The sequence below is a fragment of the Dermacentor andersoni genome, unplaced genomic scaffold (assembly GCF_023375885.2).
Source record: "Dermacentor andersoni unplaced genomic scaffold, qqDerAnde1_hic_scaffold ctg00000044.1, whole genome shotgun sequence".
Taxonomy (NCBI): domain Eukaryota; kingdom Metazoa; phylum Arthropoda; class Arachnida; order Ixodida; family Ixodidae; genus Dermacentor; species Dermacentor andersoni.
In genome coordinates this window covers 1160413-1180969 of record NW_027314758.1, presented here as the reverse complement: position 1 = coordinate 1180969, position 20557 = coordinate 1160413, and the positions used below count along the sequence as shown (strand labels likewise).

The window sequence follows — 20557 nt, the reverse complement described above, 5'->3', positions numbered from 1 at the left end:
AAGGACTTAGTGTTCCCGCAAGAGCAATGCATTTCCTGAAGTTGGATATTTTGGCTCCTGCTTAAGGTTTTCGAGAGAGGTCACATTGTTCAGTACATATTTCAGTACAGTTCAGGAGTACATATTTCTCGTCAGCAGCCACTGAATGTTGTCGGACTGGCCGCTCAGTGGATGTGGGTTGATTTGTCGGAGCAGAGGCTCCGTATCTTCTCTGCGTCTAGTAGAATTCTCAAACAACTTTGCAGCGTCAGTGCTAAGTAACAACCTTTTGCATTTCTTTACTTTACATTTAACTGTGCGGCAAGTTTGTCTATTGCAAGTCGGAACAAGATGCTCGGGCGGAGCAATTATAGTCCTGGTTATCCAAAGCTAAGTTTACCCAGCTAACGCCATTCACCTCCCGCACAGCTTGAGACATATCAGTCACCGATGCGTGATTAGAGCTTTAGGCTGAGTTGAGAATAGTCAATGAATTGCAAATATAGAAGGCTTGGCTGGTTATATTGTCCTTCTTGCACGCAAAGCGGGTGAAACTGTGAAGACTGCCAGGTCTGTTTTCTGAATATGTCAGTGGGGAAACAAGAAAAGGAAATATTTGTTAGCTCAGCGAGGGACATTACATTTTTGTAAAAAAATCGAACGATACAATATTCATGTCGTGGGCGCAGCGAATTTCGTATCACATTTAATATCTACAGAAAATATATATCCGATGTGGACATACCGAGTGGACATACATATATACTCTTTATACAGAGTGGGCCCTTGCAACATCGAACCCCGCACATCATCATCAACACACCGTGACCACAGCCTTTGTCATGCAGGTAAGGGCAGTGCAAGGCTCGTTTACCCAAGGCTCCTTGAGGAGAGGTCTTCCGACGGGAGGATGGTGGTCCACGTGCACGACGACCTCACGCTGAACCTCAGGAAATCCTCGGTAGCAGCCGGTGAAATCCGTGTGCTGACGGAGGAAGACGGGCGCCGGGTCACGCGATTCGTGAGTTGAACACGTAGTGAATGTCAATAAACTATGAAAGTTACTGTAGTGAAATGTTTATTATGATTACTTGCCCCAATCTCACGAGATGTGCACTTGTTTTTGAAACCCCATAAGGAGGCCCTATAACGGCAACTATTCAGAATAAACCAGTATCAGGACTTCTTTATCGTTGTTGGCATATCACCTGGGGCCAAATTCACAAAGCTTTCCGTTCATAAGTGCTATTTTTCATTGGCTGATTGCCTTCGCTCATAATATGTCCTACCTCACTATTGGCTGGCACGAACGCTTTTAGCTCAAGAATGTTTTGTGAATACGGGCCCTGATTCTTATAGAAAGAGCCAGAGATCTTTCACTCAAGAATGTGTAATTATAATAATCGCGTCTTGCCTTACTGCAACGCGATACTAGTGGCAGCAGACATCAGTAACGGTCTGATAGTTACTGGATATTTAAATATCTTATCAAGATTCTCTAATCACTTTGTTTAGAACAAGTAGGACGCGCGCAAAAGTGGCGTCACCAGCCCCCAGCGGCAGCTAGTGGCGCTCCATCTTGGACGGTGGTTTCAATCAAGCCTGAGACATCTTCGTGCTGCAATAGACTGCCATTTATTCATCTATTTTTATTATTTGCAAGTTTTTACAAAGAATTGCTTAAATGTTTATTTACTTTGAGGTGAGGGTGGAGAACAAATTGAATAACAGATATGTGCTCAACACTACCGCCCATCAGTTGCACTAGCTTCCACGAGGCTCTGGTGATGGCACTGAAGAGCTCGTAATTTTCCTTCTTTAGAACTCTTCAAGTCAACATGTTATAGCTGTAGAAGTTTTAGTGGTCATTGCTCAGTACTAAGTAGGAATTGTGAAAATAGCAGCAGATCCTAGATATCCAGCCTTCAGGCTCTCGGAATTGTGAATCGACTTTCAAGATGAGCATCTTAGGAAAAAAAGCTTACCTCTCTTAAGGTGAGACGAACCTAAGCGTAACGCCAATGTATTTGATGAGCGAGTAACAGAAGCAAGCTTATGATTTTTTTTACTAATGATACATCCCGACTGCAATTCGGCAACTGCAAGAAGTGAACTATAGCCTAGGAAGTAAGAAAGTACAATATCTTTTATACTATTGCCTAATTACCGATTACTACTGAATATCTGAGGCGCTTGTTCACCGTTTTCCTTGCCTGAAGGTGTCGTTATTATGTCTACTTATGTTTAAATTTGAAAATGTTGACTCTTCACACAGAGGAGGTAAATGAAGGCATGTCACTATTGAGACCTTTCGTAGTGAAATCGCTTGAAGAATATCTGTATTACTCATTTACTTATTCAGTCATTTCAGTTTTATGTGATTTTGCAGTATAAAAATACAGCTGCCATAGAAGTGTTTTTTCCTAATAACATTCGGCAGGGACCCTTTAACAAATTTGTTGGGTCCCAAAGTTGTGTACTTTGCCATCGTATACGTTAATTAGGTTAAATAAACTTTCGAACTTTCAAACCATTGCAATGTGTGTCTTCGCGCCACTAGCATCAGAAAATTTATTCCGCTTTGTAGACGTGGCTGCGCAAAACTTGTGAAATCAAGTATCACTTTCACAGAAACGATAACTATAATAACCATCCAGCACACAAGAGCAACTGCAAAAGAAAACCTGGATAATGCGATTCATTAAAGATAATAAAGCGAATGGATTCAAAATATATCATTAATTTCAGGAGTTTTAAAGACGCCTACGTTTTACAACAGATATGGCGGGCGCAGCTATAATATGAAACATTGGTTTAAATGTCGCCACGTTGAAGACTCGTGCAGACACAAGAAGTAAATGTCGCTCAAACGTCCACGCGATTAAAAAGTCTAAAGGACACGAGCGCTACTTCAAGCGACATTTTATAGAAAAGACCAGCGAGTATACGATGAACAATGAAAAATGAAAACGGCCAAAAAGATTGCGGAAAACGTCTTATCGTCTTACTCACTTGCCTGCAATCCCTAGATGGTGCAATAGCTGCCTGTAGTTAATACTCCGTGCATGTTCTACTTGGTACCTCCATCATCTTATTTTATTATTGATGGAAAAGGAAATTTTATTCCATCTCAGACTATCCTAGAAAATTGCCCATCCAGCTTTCTGTTGCTCAATACATGCTAACAAAAGATTTTCCAAGCCAATCAGAAAGCCGGGAAAGTACTAAGAAGTGAAGCAACACTTTTTCGTATTTCGCGGGCTTTCTTTCACGTACATGTATATAAATATGTAGCCAATGCCTGTTAAGGCAGCCAATAATATTTGTTTTCAAAGGAAACAACCGTGACGTCTTATGAATGTTTGACTGAGGTATTCGAACAATGCTGTGGGTCACCGCCCGATGCTTCCGTCGGTGGCACAGTAAATTTGAGACCTGGAGACTAAATGAAATCAGATTAGAATAGTTTTGCCTTATACGACTATTGCTGTGTTCAAGTCACAGCTGACCAACAATCACTATAAACGTTTCTTGACCGATTTTTCCGTCGATGTTACGTCGATACAGTGGGACAGAACGAGTAAATTTTATATTTATGATACAAGATCAAATGCATGCGTATTGCCTTCAACTAAAGTAATGTCGTATGTATACAGGTGACAACACTCCTTCAAGCACGGTAGATCAGTTCTGCGGAAGCCTGCAAGGTGGAGGAAGGATTGTGAGTGGGAACAGACATATGGAGAAAACTTTTTCCATTTAGAGACGTTCCTACGGGCTTCGGCGATACTGATATGCCTGTCGTATTCAGTGTCGCTGTTCTTTGAGTTGTCGATCAATGCGGCCTAGCTCTGCGATGCGCTTGGCCTCCTGCTTAGCTCAAATAGTAGAGTGACCTCCTCGGAAACAGGCTGGTCCTGGATTTGATCCCGGGTCCAAGGTAAATTATTCTTAACTGCGAAGAAAGCTGAACTAGTTGGTAAGGATTCATAATGCAAAGAAGGTGTAAAGCGTGCAGACATGGACGCAAAAGAAGTGGCCACGAACGCTGTCAGCGTTCGTGTTGTCCGCATCTCAACTTTTGTGTCCGTGTATGCATGCCTTACCCTTTCTTTGCAGTAAACAGGTTTGCTTTGTAGCTTCGTGATCGATTAGGAATTTTAGGCAGAGAACAGGACAAAGTTAGTCACACTAGCTATAGCTTCGTAACTTGCTGTTTTGGTATTATATTCGTGACACTTTACTACGTTTCTTCCTTTTATTTTCATTGTGATAAATGGTTGTAGGCAAGGCAAATCGCTTGAAACTTTGACACATTTAAGAGGGCCTGATTTTTTTTTTGCTTGCGACAAGTGTCGGATGATGAAGTTGTTACGTCGGCTGCGCTGAAAAATAGCTGTGCTGAAAGGCCTCAGATGCCTACACTTATAACAAAGCTGTCATAGTGACAAGATGTTATTGAGATCGTGCACTCAAAACGGTCATGCAAAATGACGACGGAAGTTTATTGAGAAAATTGTTCGAGCTAGAGCGTTAAGCTTAAAGGGCATGTTGAGAGAGAGAGAGAGAGAGAGAAACAAAAGGCAAAGGTAGGGAGGTTAACCAAAGACTGGCTCGCTTGGCTACCCTACACTTTGGCAGAAGGAAAGGGGAGGGATAGATATGAAGGAGAGAAAAAAAATAATAAAGAGTCAGTCATTCACAGAATCTGTCGCAGAGGAAAGTCAACTGTCACAAGCGCTCGCACAGTCCAGTAGCCTTCAAGATGGGCAGAAGGGCTCTTTTGGCCTTTCGCATGCAAGAATGCACAGACCGTTTTCCGAGGATCTTTTCCTCCGAGAGCACTCTATTATATTACAGGCTGAGTTTAGCTTGTAGAGTACGTCGTTGAGCGTCAGACGATGGGCAATGAAACAGAAGGTGCTCTAGAGTGTCAGCAAATTCGCACAAATTGATCGCCGCACTGTTGGTCATTCCTATAAAGAATTAATAGGCATTTGTGAGTGTGACGTCCAACTACACATGACACAGTGATGTTTCGCGATGGGAGAGTCCCGGTAGCAGCCGAACTCACAAGTTAGGGTGGAGACAGTGCAAGCGCGAGTAAGTGAAACTCGGGGAATTCCATTGTGGAAGTGTAATGTGACGCGCAAGTGATTCAAGTTTCCGCTCAGCATCTGTTGCTGACAGTGGCATAGGCACCCGCTGATGCGTTTGATGAACCGAGTGAACAGCTTCATCTGCGCCGTCGTTGCCGGCGATTCTGCAGAGGCTCGGCAACCACTGAAATAAAATTTTTCCTCTATCGAGCGTGTGGTGATGGACACAGTTGACGCATGTGGGGCAATAGGCGCATGTCCCCGTTTACTTTGCATCAGTAAAAAAAATAAAGCGTTTTGACGCATTGGCGCACTTGTTTATGTCAATGAGTACAGCGGTCGTTTTATAGCATGAGTAATTTGAACGAAGGTGAAAGTATACAGCTGGCTGAAGCCACGCCAATCCACGCCAGTGCCATGACAAGGCTCCTCCCGTGTAACCATAAGCTAAGCTTTCATTTACTGATATTGACAAGCAGTTTCAAGAACACTGTCGAGATAACGCCTGCACATTGCTGCCCGAGGTGAAACGAAGGCTTACTAATATGTACACGACTCACTTTCCGCCAACAGGGCAAATGGGGCAGGAATGGCGGCTGGTTCGCTCTGAAGCAGGGAGGCTGGGGCGTGCTATGCCGACCACGATGACATATAGTTTTCGTGAAGCGGAAGCGACCAATAATGAAAAACAGCTTATGCAGTTAAAATTTACATGTTTAGGACAGTGGAAGTTCAAAAAAGCCATCGGATCATTTAAAATCTGCTTTCGAGGAATGGCACGAATTTTAGAGTTTAGAATTTTGCTGCAAATTAACCGCTCAGCATTATAGCTTCTGAAATTTTCCGCTTTTTGAAACTTTTCAAACGTGAACGCATACAGGAGCGAACCTCTAAGCCGCAAATCAATTGTTGAAAGGGTTTTTATAATTTCAGAACTCTTTATTCGTGAGCCTGAAGCGGTCACGTGTTCAAAAGCCGCCGGCGCAACAGCCGTGGCGTGGCGCAAGTAGACAGTGAAGAAGGTGCACTCAGGCTGCGGAGTATTGTCGCGGGAACTAGAAGGGCGTCTTCGCCGGAAAACACTGAATCGACACTCAAACATACGCCCACTCTCGGCCTTTTGTGGGTTATCACTCGCATACATATATATACATATATATATATATATATATATATATATATATATATATATATATATATATATATATATATATATATATGTATATATATATATATATATATATGTGTGTGTGTGTGTGTGTGTGTGTGTGTGTGTGTGTGTGTGTGTGTGTGTGTGTGTGTGTGTGTGAAAATAGTGATTTTTGAGACCGAATAGTGTGAGACCCGAATCGAGTCGAGTAGTTTTCGAATAGTGATCAGACGTTATAACTATTATTATAAGTAATGTTCACATCCTCATCATTTTAAAGTTAGCAAGTTTCTGTCTTTACAGAGTATGTTATGAAGCGTTGTTTATTAAATTGTCAAATGGAGGATTAGGAGCAAAAAAGTAGTTCCTTTGCATGCACAGAACTCTCCAGCCTCTGAACAGCCTCTGAAGTACGGCTACATAAGCGAAATCGCCTGCTACACTTCGCAAGTTATGATGCTTCATGTGTGTGCTATGCCCACGGGGGTGAAAATGTACCGTACTTTTGTTAACACTTTCCTTAACTTGGCGCAGTGGACGTTATGAAATATTTGAAAAGTATGCGAAAAAGGATTCCTATATACGAATAGAACATTGTCCTATTCAATTCAGGATTCAAATAACATAGGACAATATTCTATTCGTTATTACAAGTTTCGAATGTTCGCGCACTCCTAGAGTTATAACTCAAATAATTTTTCACTGTTGTTCGTACATCTGTACTCTTCGCAGTAAGAAATGAAGGTCAATATGTTATTTTTTTCTTGATGTGGTACGACTGTAGGAATTGCTGGGTTAAGTAACATAATGCCATGTCCACTGTGCAATAAAAACATTAATACACGAGCACACATGAACGTGATTCTTCAAGTAGTCCTGTGAGTAAGCACTCAATTCAAGTTTGCTGGCATTCTTCCAGTATAATCATGCCCCAGCTAGCCGAACAAGCCACTCTTATGAACTCAATGTAAGCTTTTCTGCTATAGACTTGTAACTATGAGTTATCGCTGTGAAAAACTGAATCGGAGTCGTGATTATAACTTTGAAATATTCCGTCTAAAAGCGCAGACACAAAGGTTTCTAAATGGGGAACGAAATAGGTTCTTGTAGATGTGTTTAGGTGTAACACTTGAAACCAGGAATCCTTACGAAGTTTCTCAGTTTTCCGTCTTTACCGTATTCGATTCTCTATTTCTGACAACACCGAAAATCTTCTGTTCATGCTTTCTCTCAACCAAGCTCATGACTGATTTCAGTACAACGGGGAAGATATTGAGAAACATCTTTACGAAGACGAAGAAAAAATTGCTTCTGTCATGCTCACCACAACGGAAAACGGTGTCCGGATGGTAAGAAAAAAAATGCATGCCACAATATATTCTAACATACACGCTTCCTGCGCAATATGCTTATGCTACTGGGAAAAAAGTTCGGGTAAAAAAATTTATATATCGTATGGCTCCGACTGCTACAATTGAGCCAGCGCTGAAATAAAGCGACTATCTGAATTTACGCTCACAAGAAAAGCCTGGTAATTGGTTTGATTTATTACGAGCAGACGTATAAGTGCTAGTTAACTTGTTTTAGCCCGTAAAACACTGATAGCCAATAGCCTCCGCTATATGGTTTGTTCCATCAGTCTAAACTTAAATATCCTGCGGCCTTTGCTTTATCTTGCCCGCCTTGTTATCTCAGTGAATATGTATGGCGTTGTGCTGACGAGCTAGAAGTCGTTGGCTTGAACGCTAACGCAGTGGCCGGATTTCCATAGGGACGAAATGAAAGAACTCTTTTTTTTCTTAGATTTATGCGCATGTTGAAAAAAATCACCAAGGGTCAAAACTTATCCGCGGTCCTCCTGTAGGACGCGCGCCATAATGAGCTGGGAGTTCTTTGCACGTAAAAGCCCTTGAACTTATTAAATGATCGATTCATTATTTGATTTATTCTTTTCCTGCACATTGAAGGAAGGACTAGTGGGACCTAGACACAGGATCCAGCCAACGCAGATTTCTGACAGATCTGAAGATGGCGTGGTGCCTCATGAGATCCACGAAATTGAGCAGAAGGAAATGCTGGATAAAACTCTCACTTACAGACGCGAAGGAGAGGCTTATTTCTAGCGCCATTAGAGAGTTTTAGAATAGGGGCCCCAAAGGGCTTTGCAGGTGTTGGCGTTGGGGCACGTAGGAGTGAAGAGTTTTAGAGTAGGGCTTTGCGTTTGCGTATAGCGTCTTGCGCTGACAACGCCACTACGGCGTCAAAGAAAAGCTATTAGAAATAATTAAATAATATATACCATTTTATGATAGGAATAGCAATTTTGACTTGCGTGTATTCGACTTTAATTACAATTTAGAGGTTATTCTGTAAGCAGCAAACAATTAGTTGCGCTAAGTTTTGAGCAAACCAACTTTACATGCCTCCACCAGCCAAGCTTAGCCGTGTTAGCCCTACGAGTCATAAAATCCACAATCGAATTTGGAACCAGCGGCGTCTAATGAATCAACCTTCGTAACACACACTAGTTGAGGGAAAGCGATAACCACAGTGCTTCTCCTAGCTTGCGAATTTCACGTGTTACCACGAATCGAACCCAGTTTGGTGCTAAGTTAGAGCCGTCGCTTCGATGGGTGCCGCCATGTTTGCTGACGCAAAGATTTTGGGGCCGCTATTTAGGCTCCCGCGAAATCGATGAAATAGCGCACCCAATGCAAAACTCAAACGCCTTTCGTGTATCGCGCATGCGCAGTGGCTTCGACGTTATTTCTTTGGGGCCCCAAATCGTTTGGTGCTCCTATTCTACAACTCTCTATTTTTTAATAAGCGTTCTACGAAGATAAACTTTCCCATGATGCTCTGACGAAAAACTTCTTGTTGTTAGGTTTGGTCTTTGAATGTGGATATAATTTCAATTGAAATTTTCTTGATTGGTTTACCTTTGATAAGACTACGCCGTTCATCAACTTTAATTTACAAGCATGTCCCTGTATAGGAATCATCGGTATACGATATCTAAGGAACTTGTGGAAATGAAAGCGAAACATGACAACTGGGCTGAGAATTTCGCCACACAAAAGTGAGTCAAGTACAAGGAAACACGAGGGCAACATAAGGCACGGTGGGCACACAGGCGCTGCTAATCAGCAACGGTATTTGTTTCCTTCTCCGAGCCGAACTAAAGTACCTTCAGGAAACGAAATTACAAATCACGTGAATGCCCTTGATAATAAAAAGCAAGCTAAACCAGATAGAGCACAAAAAACAAATTCAGACGAGTCGAAAACCGTAAAGAAATGCCTAGAAAGTTTCGCTCGTTTTCAATCATAGAAAGGCAAGATTTACCGATGCATGCGACAAAGAAATGGTCAATTTGCTCAGCTTCAATTATTAGGCTAGTGGCTTCAGACTTATTTCCACCCAAGGTAACTATATTATGTGCTGTAGGCCCTTCGGTTCAATGCATGTACGTAACAAGACTATTTCGCATTACAGCTGCAGATGTTCCTAGTGAGAGAGCATCGTTGTATGGAGGCAACGTTCCGGACTCCGTAACTGTGGAAGTATTCATAGTTTCAGACAAAAAACATCACGGCCACTTCAGACACACGGAGCACCAACTGTGGTATTTGTGCGTTATGATGAATGCTGTAAGTGTTTGCATATTGCGTGTGCCGTGCTCGGACACATTCAGTGTATATGCACGAAATATGAATTAAGCCGTGTGTCGTGTGAAGTGCCGTTTTATTTTCCAATGCGAACTGCATTTGGTTTGGCTGTAATAACCCGGCGACCGGAGGAAGTCCTCATTAAGAGGGTGCCTTTCGTGGACTAAACAAGCCACCTTGTTTATATTTACATTTAGTGGAAGCATGTGGACGCTCATGAATGATGCGTAGGCAAAGTTTTACGTTTGCGGGTATAATGTGGCCTTTGAAGTAAATTATTTAAGCAAGCGTTCCAGATCGTTATAAGTGTGTTAAGGAACTGTGTGAATTTATTGACCTGCAGAGGAAGAGCTAGCTGACACCGAGGTGAAATTTGGTGAAAATGATGGGCAAATTATGGCTCGCTCAACTCAACAGAAGCTAAACGTGCGTGGGTGAATGAAGTGCGGCCTTTTCTAAATATTTCTTAAACAAGGTCTCGTAAGCGTCAGACGCAAGCAACATTTCAAACGGTTGAATCGTTTGGCAAATCGATTAAAGTGCGTTCTAATCACGGGGAACTCAATCTCCCAATGTAACTGCTCGAAGGAAACTGATTCGTCAACGATTGAGCTGTGATCCTGGCTGTGTCGCACTGGTATGCGCTTTATTGTTTTTCCTTGCTCAAACGATTAAAGGGCGCAGTGACTTTCGCGTGGCGCATGCAGTTATTTCTCCACGTCGTTTCTGCAGTTTCTTGCGGGTTCTAGCAAGCGCCTGGAAACTAGTCGATGTACAGTGCCCAACAATTCAAACGCGATAACCAGCCCGCATTGCGGTCTGTGCTTTTTGGGCCATCACTGGGCACTGGGGTGCCAAGTGCAATCACAATCTGTCACAAATGCCTTCGCTTTAATTGTATACCACAATGCACTTGCCCGCTGTCTCTAGCGCCCACTGGAGGTGGAATAAAGCTCTGACCGTTATGCGGACCGATTATTGCATTGCTCAGCACTGCGCGTGCCATATCACCCTTGCCTCTGTCATCTCTTGCTTCATCAATTGCTTCAAAGATAATTCTATAGTGAGTGAGGGGCTAGGAATGTATGAAAGGCTACAACTACAAAAGGGCGCTAGACCTGCTCTGCATCCTTCCATTACATGGAGGGCACACATACGCGATGAGGGAAGATAACCGATTGTCATTGAGGGTTGCGGACTGGATTCCAAGAGAAGGGAAGCGTAGCAGGGGGCGGCAGAAAGTTAGGTGGGCGGATGAGATTAAGAAGTTTGCAGGGACAACATGGCTACAAGTAGCACATGACCGGGGTAGTTGGAGAAGTATGGCAGAGGCGTTTGCCCTGCAGTGGGCGTAGCCAGGCTGATGATTATGACGATGATGATGATGACACATACGCAAAGAGCAGGTGTCAATTGAGAGAGAAACAATATATAAATGGGAAGTGCAAAGAGAGACATTTGCCAGTGGGCATTTCCCATTGGCTGCCATGGTCGAAATGAAACGTGCACTCGCCTAAGGATGGAAAGAAAGCACACACACAATTTACGTTTCGGGAACGCTTCGGATCCCTTGTTCGCAACGAAGAGGAACGTGAGAGTGTTCGATTATTTTTTCGTAAGGTGGCGCAAGAGAGAGAGAGAAAGAAAGTGCACGTGTATACATCGGGAAGGTTACCCATTCCCCGTCGCGATAATCGTGTGTGTTGTCGATAGAATATATAAAGAATAGAGGTGGGCGAATATCAACTTTTAATGCGATAGCATTATACGCCCCATTATGCAAAATGGCATCAAAAACGGGAGACACCGCAATCAGTAAAGACTAAGAACACGTCATAAAACGCTCTGACTGACGTGACATTTCTCCGATAGGCTGCTGTAAACAAAGTAAAGTAATGGCTTTGAAATTTAGTACTTTATGGTCTGAGTGAGAATCAAGCCTGGGCTTCCGTAGTTCGAGACAAGCACGTTTCCCCGACGCCACCATGGCTGATTGGTTCTGGCTTACTGAAGTTGTGCCTAGTGTGTGCGTTCTTGGCGCGTTCATGAACTTTTTTTCGGATAGGAATAGTAAGTATCGAATAGTGAATCAAATATCTAAAGGTCAAACGAAGACGCATGCATTTACCGCAGGAATATTACGAGTGAGCCGTCTAGTGCGAAAAGGACAGCTATCAGGGACAAGGGATCAGTTTTAAACACACCTTCACTAGTTGTCAATAAAAAACTATGCGAAAGGACTCACCACATGTTTAGAGCTTAGTTACCAAGGTGCTTTCCAAGAATGACTCGCCGAAGTGGCTTATCGGATATGGTGTCGCGCTACTAAGCACGAGGTTGCGGGATCCGATCCTGGCCGCTGCGGCTGCATTTTAGAGAGGCGAAATACAAGAACGCCTGTGTCTCGTTCATTTGGGCACGTTCAAGATCCCCTGGTGGTCAAAATTATTCCGGCGTCCCCCACTACGGCATGCTTCATAATCGAATCGTGGTTTCGGCACGTACAACACCAGAACTAAATAATTTCCGAGAATGATCATGGCTGCTCTATTACTCGCTTTCCAAAAAGACGGTGGTCTATTACTCGCTTTCCATGAAGACTGCAGAGAAGGTGGTTTGCGAAAAGAAAAGATGGACGTCGTCGAGAAGAAAAACACTGGTGAAGCACTTGTGTGCCGTAGAAATACTTGAAATGGGCTGTTGCGAGGAAAACATCATTGATAGCAGCATGAAACATAAAACTGCTACATCGTGCGTGACTAGACTGACATTAGTAAATGACAGACTAGCAAAAATCACAGGTTGTCATGTAAGTTCTCACCTCAACACAATACACAAAGCTTGTAATACCATATTTTTGCATTGCTTTGAACATCTTTGTCATTATTTCACTTGCGATAAATTGCGATACTTTGTTTAACAGACAGGGAAGGTAAGCAGCCTTTAAAAATCCTTTATTGCGCAGTATTTTGTTAGTTGCAATTCTTCGAAAACAGCGAATAGTTCTTTTTTGAATACAAGTATAAACTGTTCAAGTGTGGTACTCGAAACCTCGAATACTCGCCCACCCCTAATATATATTTGGAGAATGTCGGCGAAGGTAGACACTTCTAGGTCTCGATTGAGGCAGCAGAATCCCATGCAGTGATGTGGCTAGTAGACATGTCATTTTACGCCAAGGCACTCGAGCTAGGGTCGCCTTTCCTAACGTCGTTACGGTACTGCTGAATCATTCTTGTGAAGTTGGATCATGTCCCGGCCAAAAATTAAAGGGGTAGAATAAACCAGCAACAGCGAATCTGTGAATTCAGGGATTTTACATGCCAAAACCGTGATTTGTTTATGGGGTACGCCATAGTAGGTGGGACTCCGTAATAATTTATACCGCCAGGGAATCATTAACGTACCACCTATGCAAGGTACACGGGTGTTTTTGCGTTTCATCCAGATACAGCTAATACGTGCTCAGCAATCACGAACGACATGAACGGGCAGCTACAATCGGGAAGTGCGAGCAAGCGGAATATGGCCAACACCCTAAACACGCTGGCAGTAATACGGGCTACACTGAAACAGAATCAAGAGCGAAATATCTGATCTCGCCCAGCTTCCAGAGAAACTCCATCCCAACAGCTCGGTCTAGCCTCTTTGCATGCAGGCGAAGGCCGATATTGAACAGGATGCTAAAAAAAAAAGAAACTTGTTAGGCCAATGTACTAATGCTAGGGAAAATATTTACTCCATAAATTACGAATTATACGATTTGCAGAACTACCTATGCAGAGTACAAAATACCGAGAAATGTATTCCGTTATTTTCAAGATACTTTGAAAATGCAAGACACTTCAAAAACAAAATAAATTCTACATCACTGAAGCGCTTTATTTTTTCAAACAAAGTGAAAGGTTAAATGGCGAAAAACTTTTCGTCGCCTGCGGGAAGCATTGCTTTTAAAATTTTGCTTACGTAAATACCCTGGAAAATATCTACAGAGATTTCACAGCCACCTTAATTCTACACAAGAAAAGTAGGAACATACCTATAGAGAAAAGGGTTAGACAAGGAGACACAATCTTTCCAATGCTATTCACTGCGTGCTTAGAAGAAGTATTCAAACTATTAAACTGGGAAAGCTTAGGTGTAAAGATCGACGGTGAATACCTCAACAAGCTTCGGTTTGCCGATGATATTGTTCTATTCAGCAATAATGCAAACGAGTTACAACAAATGATTGAGGACCTTAACAGGGAGAGTATAAGAGTGAGGCTGAATAATAATATGCAGAAGACAAAGATAATAACCTGGCAAGGGAATAAGAGCTCAAGATCGCAAGTCAGCCTCTAGAGTCTGTGGGTGAGTACGTTTACCTAGGTCAACTAATCACTGGGAACCCGAACCATGAGAAGGAACTTCAGGGAATTCAGGCCGACATCGTGAGCTCCTCAATGGGAGCTTACCGTTATCATTGAAAAGGAAAGTATACAATCAGTGCATTTTACCGGTGTTGACATAGGGCGCAGAGACTTCGAAGCTGACAAGAAGCTTGAGAACAGGTTAAGGACCGCGCAAAGAGCGATGGAACGAAGAATGCTAGGCATAACTTTAAGAGACAGAAAGAGAGTGGTTTGTATCAGAGAGCAAATGGGTATAGACGATATTCTAATAGACATTAAGAGAAAAAAATGGCGCTGTGCAGGTCATTGAATGCTTAGACTAGATAACCGTTGGACCATTAGGGTAACAGAATGAGTACCAAGAGAAGGGAAGCGCAGTAGAGGACGGAAGAAGACTACATGGTGCGACGAAATTAGGAAATTTGCAGGTGTTGGTTGGAATCGGTTTGCGCAGGACAGGGGTTATTGGAGATCGCAGGGAGAGGCCTTCGTCCTGCAGTTGACATGAATAGCCTGATGATGATGATGAGACTGGGTTGTTTTTAAATATTGCCACCTACACTGAAAGCCGCTCTCCAGCAGACCAGCGTTGTACTCAATATAAATAAAAGTGCTTGTAGGAGATGTACTTCAATAATGATGTCACACCTTACTCATCCCACAATGTCGCACTAGATTTAGAAGCATACTTGTTGTGCAGCTGCATTTTGAGCGTTGTTCGCTGGCGAGTTCTGAAAGGATAGTCTTTGTCGTGCGCGCGACTTTGTTGCTTCTTTTCGTTTACTGCAGACCAAGTTGGCCGCTAACCTAAATTCACCGAGGCGAAAAAAAAAGTCAAGAACATCATGGAAACACGGTCGCACACAGCCATCATAAAGGTGCAGGGCAGCACACCCGCTATTTCTGCGCTGATTCGTGACATTTTCTCATGGATTAAGACAATCCATTCCCCTATATCTGCAGAGTATGAATCTTAAAAAAGAGAAGAGAAAAAAAGGCACCAGGTTGTAATTAAGTTACTGTACAAAATTCTGCTTTACGAATGTGTATCTGAAATACCAAAATTTCATTTCATTTATTTCCGGAAGTGCCCAAGGACAGCTGTCACAATGCTCACAAAAGTCTATCAAATACTGCATGGATAGAGTATTCCAAATACGTACTAGCCTGGGTGAATGTAGGAACAGCAAGATAGGAGAAGAGAGAAGTAGGAGGCAATTGACTCATTGGTATATGTATACATGTTTCTTGTCGGGCGAAATCCAGAGAAGACTGCCTTTCCACATGCAAATTGAGATTCCAGGTAAATAAGGATCGGCGAAGAAGCAAACGTTCATCCTGAAGCAAACATTTTGACAGAGGCAAAATTACCCTTGGAGCACTTCCTTACCTTTCACGTTAACGGTGATCTCTAATCGCACGGTAAGTCCCATTCTGACGGTGTTGTCTGAACCACTGCTGTTGCAAAAATTATTTTTGCTCAATGCTTTGTGACAAAGGGACACTTCTCGCCAGCGCCATTGAAGCTCGAGCCCGGTGAAGTAAGTCAATTTTCTGACGCACCACACTTATTTTTGCGCATTCTTTATATTTAGGCAAACATAAGGTACCAAGCCACGTCAAATCCAAAGGTGAAGCTCCTGCTTACAGGCCTTGAAAGAAGTCAGGTGAGCCTTTTACGATTGTCTCCGCGTGCTCTACTGCCCAGAATTACTTGCGCTGAACCTGTGTTCACTTTTCATGTGTGAGCAGAAGGAAAACTACATTGTTTCGCCGAAGGACGGTTACCTGTTCGACGACCTAACAATAGGAATGTTCAAATTGCACGCCATAAGAAACAAGAAAGAATATGGCTATCCAGATTGCGTCTATCTCATGACGGGGTACTTTTTTTTCTCTACGCTCTGTCCTACGAACCCATGGCATAGCGTTAGTTACAGTTAAGAAGAAAATGTCTCATATATTTCATGCAGGCTCAACGTGTTTACCATCTATAAAGGCAAACTGACGGACGCCGGTTTAGGTAGGTAAGATTTTATCAATTAGCACGCCATGAGGCACTAGGAAAAACATTTTTTATATTGAGTGAATTCCAGGGACTTCACTCTCTTTTGGCGAAAGCAGGGCACGCAGAGACGCACACGCGTGCACACGCAGAAATATTGTTTTTTTTTTTTGTATTTTATGATCGGCACTTATGAAATTATAGTCGTCATTCTGAATGACTTACTCATTGCGATAAAGAGCTACGTTGACATAAAAGTGGTTTAATTTTGTCAAGCTATGGCAATAACCCTCTTCTCGAAAGTGACGCCTGTAATCACATGTCGAATATATTGCACCCTACCCCCCCGGGCTATGCACTAATATAAGTTGTTCATTGTACAATGTCAACCTTACTACTTCGTCCTCTTGCATCTCAATCATCAGTTCCAGCTTTCTTAGCGTGAACACCGCAAAAAAACTTTAAGAAAACAAAACATAACGTTGACCCATAACGTTATGACGTACAATATGTCAAAAAAAGGCAGAGAGGGAGAGGAGGTGGCGCAAATGTTTTGGACGCTAGCATAGGATAGATTTACAACGAACGGTATGAATTGTCAAGAAACGCGCTAACGAAACAATAATTGTATCAGTTGAACAAATTCAGGCACGTGCACATTTACAACCATTATGTTCTTTCTAGGAATCGGCTTCGTTTCCGGTGTCTGCACAAACCACTTCGTCGCACTCGGGGAAGACAGCCCGGGACTCTTCAGTGGAAGGCACACTTTTGCCCACGAAATTGCTCATCTGTAAGATCGACCTCTCGCATGCACCTCCCTTTAATTAGGACAGGAATGACACAGGACGCATCGTCATCTGCCTTTTAACTGTACTTTTACTGCGAAAACATCCAAAAGCTATGGCATATAGGGATTGTATACAAGAACCTGTTTGCACCCATATATCGTATGTTATTATTGGATATAGGAGTAATTACTAACAGAATACATATATTTAACAGGGATAAGCCGGCTAGTTGGTGGTCGTTATTGGAATGCATCGCGTAACCGCACAAAAACAAGGGACAAAGAAGGAACACACAGGACAGGCGCGCCTGTCCTGTGTGTTCCTTCTTTGTCCCTTGTTTTTGTGCGGTTACGCGATGCATTCCAAGATTACATATATAAAGTAAGCACGCAATGAAGCGAAGGAATGAATAGTGGTAATTTAAATGCCGGAAATAGTGAAGGAAAAGGAAAATGAAAGTTGACGAATAAAGAACTTGTCGCCAGTGGGAGAAAAACCCACACCTCCCCATGCGTTGCACTACCATTTCTGCTACGGCGACGGCCATCAATTCTTTCACTAACTTGGGGCTTTATGTTTACTAGATATAACCCTGCGAGTTTTAGCCAGCGTCACTCGGGCCATGATAGGTGGTTGTGGAACATCCTTTTTTGCCCGATGGCGTCACGTAACACGTGAACATAGGAGAGCCGGCACGTGGATGATAAACCCTCGTACACTACCTAATGGCCGCAAGGCTTCAAGATTCGAGACTCCCAGTACTAATGATCCAGAAGAAGGGAAACAGAGGAGCTCGATTTTTGCTAATCACAACCATATAAAGCCAACAAGCAATGAAGTCAAGGAATGCATAGGGGTAATTAGCTGTCGTTAAAATTGAAATGCTGAAAATATGAAGGGAGGAAGAAAATTAATTTGGAGGGAATGATAACTTGTCACCGGTGAGAGACGAAAGACCTCCATAAACATTATGCGCTCAAACGGTGTCTGGAAGGGCATCATTATTAAACCTATCGAAACTTTTCTACGCCAAACAGAGGGCGAGTAGTCTTGGAGAGCCGCACGCTTGTAAAACAAACCAACAAAAAAATAAATGTTGTGCAAGAACTTCCGTAAAAAAGGCCGAGGAAAAAAAACTGGATGCCAGTACCATGTTTGGCTGGGCATAAGCCTTCAAGAAAGTCCGAAATACTGGATGATGAATGTTTATTTTCTTTAAACTTATACAATAAAGCAAGCAGTAAACAGTATGCAGTAATTTTGTTTTCTTTATTTATTTTTGTTTGTTTTACAAGCGTTGGGCTCTCCAAGACTACTCGCCGTATTTATGGAGGTCTTGTATCGCGCCTTGGCCTATGATACAGCTGCTCGCCTTGAAGGCGTTTATATGAAATTTTCGTCTTCGGCACCCGGCGAACAATGGCAATAAGCGGGGGTACAAGTAAAGTGAGGTGAAATGTCTTAATGCGGTGCAGTGAGCTAGTTGGTTCGGTGACATGTTGAACCACTGCGCTGCGAAGCAGTATTATGGACCAGGACGCGATGGACTAGGACACTAGACCCACATGAAGCGCAGGCTATGAACACTTTGATGAGAACGCCGCAAAGAGTGTATAAATCTAGAGTAAGCAAGATGCACGCCGTCACATGGCGTTTCAAGTCGTATGCGCGCGAATTTGTGTGTTAAGAAATTCGATTTGTGTTTGTCATCTGCTGCTACTGGCGGTGCGCTAGAACACGTGCCTTTTGATCGCGATCCAATTTGGAATGATTGTATAATTTTTCGGTGCATTTGTTTGTGGCGGGTGGTAACGATGGCAGTTCCTTTTAAGTTCTGACTGGTGAAAACGTTGTTTCGCAGTCAAGTGCTCCCCCATGTGACATTGTTCAACTACTGTATTTGTTCTCCTTATGAAGTCCAATGCCTCTCTTTTGAGGCAACATTAAACCTACTGGACAATTCTTTCTTTAAAAAAAACTGGGACCATGGCCACAACCGTGACTGGCACAAAAAGCGAGTGGTGCCCTAGTGTATTACTTAAAGCGCGCCAGCTTGAAAGATCGCTTATGGTGCTCCTGTACATCCTCCCACGTGCGCCCTCACTGCTCGCTCTCTTCCTCTTTCTATTCCTCCTTTCTCTTACCTCCACTGTAGCAAGTAAACAGGACGATTGCCTGGTTGACTTCTCTGCCTTTCCTCTCCCCACTTTCTCTCTACTGTTCATAACTTTGTTCTCGTCTGTGATCCTGTCTTGCTTGGCACGCATTAAAGAAACTGCTTCTACATCTTTTGAGATCTATGAGCAGCTTTGAAGATTTTTTAACAACACAGGGTTATTCTGAGTCTCACGTCTACTGTCATTGCGCATGTTGCAAAGGCTGGGAGCAAAACACGACGGAGACGGCCCAGATCCGGACATCCCAGGACACCCTGGTGCAACAGATTGTCCTTGGAGTGACGGAAATATGATGAGCTACGTCAACAAAGGGCCTGAATTCCACCGTTTTTCGCTGTGCAGTTTGAAGCAAATCCGGCATGTTATCCGGTAAGACCGAAAACAGCTGCGGAAGCCCAGCCTTTAAGCGCTTGAGTTCTCCCCTCAGAAGCTTTTATCTAGATGCGTGTTAATGGAAAAAGCCTTTCTTTATATACAAATTTACAAATCTTATAAGGTTTTTGGCATTTAGATGAAAACATTTGCGGAATGCTAGAAGTAGTTCATTTATTTACAGCTTCAATTTTGTTTACTAATGATTCATAAACCGTAAATTAAAGAGAAAGCATTAGGCTCGTAACTTTTACTCTGCAATAAAGAGAGCAGCAAGAATTCTTATCACTCTCTCAATCAGGAATTTTGACGTTGAACAGATAGATTCAAAGTGTTTTAGCCAACATTGTCAAATAAAAAAATATTTCCTGTGCCAGATAGCACAATTGTAGTCCATAAGCTGATCTACTCGATGAGGGGGACATTACTTGCACAAGTAAATGAAAGGGATAATCGACTTATTGACGGAAATCCACTAATTATCTTTTTATTTAGTTACCTTATGGCACACATTGCAATCTAGCAAACTGGACTCAGTCTGGTTAACCTCCCTGCCTTTCCTTCTTCCCTTCTCTCTCTCTCTCTACAAACCCTAGCGATGCGGATCCACTTGGAACGAATTCTCCGGATGACACGAGTTTCTATATATTTATTCCTGAACTCTGCAGAAATATGCATTGGTGTTCACGTTACTTTAGTGCTTCAATGCATAAAAGGCTGTCTTGTGAAGAAAGTAATTGGAACGACAGTGCATTTTTAGACCAAGTTTGACGGCGCTCATCTCGTAAATGGTGTCATCCACACAGTTATTTTCAAGTGGATGTGGCATGCAGTCCCACCCGCGATAATTTGTGAATTATATGTGCCCCGTTGTAATTAGTTAGACACATAGTGCATTTCAGTTAATTAATCGATTGCGCAT

General features: G+C 42.7%; 1 pseudogene; it reads left to right on the top strand.

The window, feature by feature from the left end:
* Nucleotides 1-486: 486 nt before the first annotated feature.
* Nucleotides 487-20557, top strand: part of LOC140214429 (venom metalloproteinase antarease TserMP_A-like) — a 35197-nt pseudogene continuing 15126 nt past the window's right edge.